Consider the following 4,942-nt stretch of genomic DNA (forward strand, 5'->3'; position numbering starts at 1 on the left):
ATTTTTTTAAAATGTGTCGTTTCATGGGCATGTCTCAGTGCCATTATATATATTTTTTTAACTCTTCCAACAGTTCGTATAGGTCATACTGTTTACACAGTATCCCAGTGGCCTAAGATACTGGACTCCTAAGCCATGGATTGTGAGTTCTAGTCTTTTCTGAAGTGGCTGAGAGCAGAGTGGCGCAGCGGAAGCGTGCTGGGCCCATAACCCAGAGGTCGATGGATCGAAACCATCCTCTGCTAAATAGTTTATTTTAAGTGCGAACAACATTTTTAAAAAATGTGTCGTTTCATGGGCATAATGTCTCAGTGCCATTATAATTTGTTTTTTACCTCTTCCAACAGTTCGTATAGGTCATACTGTTTACACAGTATCCCAGTGGCCTAAGATACTGGACTCCTAAGCCATGGATTGTGAGTTCTAGTCTTTTCTGAAGGTGATGAGAGCAGAGTGGCGCAGCGGAAGCGTGCTGGGCCCATAACCCAGAGGTCGATGGATCGAAACCATCCTCTGCTAAACAGTTTATTTAAAGTGCGAACAACATTTTTTTAAAATGTGTCGTTTCATGGGCATGTCTCAGTGCCATTATATATATTTTTTTACCTCTTCCAACAGTTCGTATAGGTCATACTGTTTACACAGTATCCCAGTGGCCTAAGACACTGGACTCCTAAGCAATGGATTGTGAGTTCTAGTCTTTTCTGAAGGGGATGAGAGCAGAGTGGCGCAGCGGACGCGTGCAGGGCCCATAACCCAGAGGTCGATGGATCGAAACCATCCTCTGCTAAACAGTTTATTTTAAGTGCGAACAACATTTTTAAAAAATGTGTCGTTTCATGGGCATAATGTCTCAGTGCCATTATAATTTTTTTTTACCTCTTCCAACAGTTCGTATAGGTCATACTGTTTACACAGTATCCCAGTGGCCTAAGATACTGGACTCCTAAGCCATGGATTGTGAGTTCTAGTCTTTTCTGAAGGTGATGAGAGCAGAGTGGCGCAGCGTAAGTGTGCTGGGCCCATAACCCAGAGGTCGATGGATCGAAACCATCCTCTGCTAAACAGTTTATTTTTAGTGCGAACAACATTTTTTTTAAATGTGTCGTTTCATGGGCATGTCTCAGTGCCATTATATATATTTTTTTACCTCTTCCAAAAGTTCGTATAGGTCATACTGTTTACACAGTATCCCAGTGACCTAAGATACTGGACTCCTAAGCCAAAGATTTTGAGTTCTAGTCATTTCTGAAGTGGCTGAGAGCAGAGTGGCGCAGCGGAAGCGTGCTGGGCCCATAACCCAGAGGTCGATGGATCGAAACCATCCTCTGCTAAACAGTTTATTTTAAGTGCGAACAACATTTTAAAAAAAATGTGTCGTTTCATGGGCATAATGTCTCAGTGCCATTATATATATTTTTTTTACCTCTTCCAACAGTTCGTATAGGTCATACTGTTTACACAGTATCCCAGTGGCCTAAGATACTGGACTCCTAAGCCATTGATTGTGAGTTCTAGTCTTTTGTGAAGTGGCTGAGAGCAGAGTGGCGCAGCGGAAGCTTGCTGGGCCCATAACCCAGAGGTCGATGGATCGAAACCATCCTCTGCTAAATAGTTTATTTTAAGTGCGAACAACATTTTTAAAAAATGTGTCGTTTCATGGGCATAATGTCTCAGTGCCATTATAATTTGTTTTTTACCTCTTCCAACAGTTCGTATAGGTCATACTGTTTACACAGTATCCCAGTGGCCTAAGATACTGGACTCCTAAGCCATGGATTGTGAGTTCTAGTCTTTTCTGAAGGGGATGAGAGCAGAGTGGCGCAGCGGAAGCGTGCTGGGCCCATAACCCAGAGGTCGATGGATCGAAACCATCCTCTGCTAAACAGTTTATTTTAAGTGCGAACAACATTTTTAAAAAATGTGTCGTTTCATGGGCATAATGTCTCAGTGCCATTATATATATTTTTTTACCTCTTCCAACAGTTCGAATAGGTCATACTGTTTACACAGTATCCCAGTGGCCTAAGATACTGGACTCCTAAGCCATGGATTGTGAGTTCTAGTCTTTTCTGAAGGTGATGAGAGCAGAGTGGCGCAGCGGAAGCGTGCTGGGCCCATAACCCAGAGGTCGATGGATCGAAACCATCCTCTGCTAAACAGTTTATTTTAAGTGCGAACAACATTTTTTAAAAATGTGTCGTTTCATGGGCATAATGTCTCAGTGCCATTATAATTTTTTTTTTACCTCTTCCAACAGTTCGTATAGGTCATACTGTTTACACAGTATCCCAGTGGCCTAAGATACTGGACTCCTAAGCCATGGATTGTGAGTTCTAGTCTTTTCTGAAGTGGCTGAGAGCAGAGTGGCGCAGCGGAAGCGTGCTGGGCCCATAACCCAGAGGTCGATGGATCGAAACCATCCTCTGCTAAACAGTTTATTTTAAGTGCGAACAACATTTTTTAAAAATGTGTCGTTTCATGGGCATGTCTCAGTGCCATTATATATATTTTTTTACCTCTTCCAACAGTTCGTATAGGTCATACTGTTTACACAGTATCCCAGTGGCCTAAGACACTGGACTCCTAAGCAATGGATTGTGAGTTCTAGTCTTTTCTGAAGGTGCTGAGAGCAGAGTGGCGCAGCGGAAGCGTGCTGGGCCCATAACCCAGAGGTCGATGGATCGAAACCATCCTCTGCTAAACAGTTTATTTTTAGTGCGAACAACATTTTTTTTAAATGTGTCGTTTCATGGGCATGTCTCAGTGCCATTATATATATTTTTTTACCTCTTCCAAAAGTTCGTATAGGTCATACTGTTTACACAGTATCCCAGTGGCCTAAGATACTGGACTCCTAAGCCAAAGATTTTGAGTTCTAGTCATTTCTGAAGTGGCTGAGAGCAGAGTGGCGCAGCGGAAGCGTGCAGGTCCCATAACCCAGAGGTCGATGGATCGAAACCATCCTCTGCTAAACAGATTATTTTCAAAAATGAAACGCAAACAGAAATTAGAAAGCTATATTTCATTTGCATGTCTCAGTGCTATCCAGTACACATTGTTTTTACTGCTTGTATCAGTTTGTACTATTTGCAAAAGGTAGACAGTGCCCCAGTGGCCTAATGGATAAGGCACTGGCCTCCTAAGCCAGGGATTGTGGGTTCAAGTCCCATCTGGGGTGGATGGAAGCAGAGTGGCGCAGCGGAAGCGTGCTGGGCCCATAACCCAGATGTCGATGGATCGAAACCATTCTCTGCTAAACAGTTCATTTTAAGTGCGAACAACATTTTTTAAAAATGTGTCGTTTCATGGGCATAATGTCTCAGTGCCATTATAATTTTTTTTTACCTCTTCCAACAGTTCGTATAGGTCATACTGTTTACACAGTATCCCAGTGGCCTAAGATACTGGACTCCTAAGCCATGGATTGTGAGTTCTAGTCTTTTCTGAAGTGGCTGAGAGCAGAGTGGCGCAGCGGAAGCGTGCTGAGCCCATAACCCAGAGGTCGATGGATCGAAACCATCCTCTGCTAAACAGTTTATTTTAAGTGCGAACAACATTTTAAAAAAATGTGTCGTTTCATGGGCATAATGTCTCAGTGCCATTATATATTTTTTTTTACCTCTTCCAACAGTTCGTATAGGTCATACTGTTTACACAGTATCCCAGTGGCCTAAGATACTGGACTCCTAAGCCATGGATTGTGAGTTCTAGTCTTTTCTGAAGTGGCTGAGAGCAGAGTGGCGCAGCGGAAGCGTGCTGGGCCCATAACCCAGAGGTCGATGGATCGAAACCATCCTCTGCTAAATAGTTTATTTTAAGTGCGAACAACATTTTTAAAAAATGTGTCGTTTCATGGGCATAATGTCTCAGTGCCATTATAATTTGTTTTTTACCTCTTCCAACAGTTCGTATAGGTCATACTGTTTACACAGTATCCCAGTGGCCTAAGATACTGGACTCCTAAGCCATGGATTGTGAGTTCTAGTCTTTTCTGAAGGGGATGAGAGCAGAGTGGCGCAGCGGAAGCGTGCAGGGCCCATAACCCAGAGGTCGATGGATCGAAACCATCCTCTGCTAAACAGTTTATTTTAAGTGCGAACAACATTTTTAAAAAATGTGTCGTTTCATGGGCATAATGTCTCAGTGCCATTATAATTTTTTTTTACCTCTTCCAACAGTTCGTATAGGTCATACTGTTTACACAGTATCCCAGTGGCCTAAGATACTGGACTCCTAAGCCATGGATTGTGAGTTCTAGTCTTTTCTGAAGTGGCTGAGAGTAGAGTGGCGCAGCGGAAGCGTGCTGGGCCCATAACCCAGAGGTCGATGGATCGAAACCATCCTCTGCTAAACAGTTTATTTTATGTGCGAACAACATTTTTTTAAAATGTGTCGTTTCATGGGCATGTCTCAGTGCCATTATATATATTTTTTTAACTCTTCCAACAGTTCGTATAGGTCATACTGTTTACACAGTATCCCAGTGGCCTAAGATACTGGACTCCTAAGCCATGGATTGTGAGTTCTAGTCTTTTCTGAAGTGGCTGAGAGCAGAGTGGCGCAGCGGAAGCGTGCTGGGCCCATAACCCAGAGGTCGATGGATCGAAACCATCCTCTGCTAAATAGTTTATTTTAAGTGCGAACAACATTTTTAAAAAATGTGTCGTTTCATGGGCATAATGTCTCAGTGCCATTATAATTTGTTTTTTACCTCTTCCAACAGTTCGTATAGGTCATACTGTTTACACAGTATCCCAGTGGCCTAAGATACTGGACTCCTAAGCCATGGATTGTGAGTTCTAGTCTTTTCTGAAGGTGATGAGAGCAGAGTGGCGCAGCGGAAGCGTGCTGGGCCCATAACCCAGAGGTCGATGGATCGAAACCATCCTCTGCTAAACAGTTTATTTAAAGTGCGAACAACATTTTTTTAAAATGTGTC

At 42.9% G+C, this 4,942-nt stretch overlaps 1 non-coding gene across 1 annotated transcript; it reads left to right on the forward strand.

Moving 5' to 3' along the window:
- The first annotated feature begins 3,108 nt into the window (after positions 1 to 3,108).
- Positions 3,109 to 3,181, forward strand: trnar-ccu (transfer RNA arginine (anticodon CCU)). The gene has a single exon. It is a non-coding gene; the product is annotated as a tRNA-Arg (tRNA).
- Positions 3,182 to 4,942: the final 1,761 nt, after the last annotated feature.

The sequence above is a fragment of the Oncorhynchus clarkii genome, chromosome 7, assembly GCF_045791955.1.
Source record: "Oncorhynchus clarkii lewisi isolate Uvic-CL-2024 chromosome 7, UVic_Ocla_1.0, whole genome shotgun sequence".
Taxonomy (NCBI): domain Eukaryota; kingdom Metazoa; phylum Chordata; class Actinopteri; order Salmoniformes; family Salmonidae; genus Oncorhynchus; species Oncorhynchus clarkii.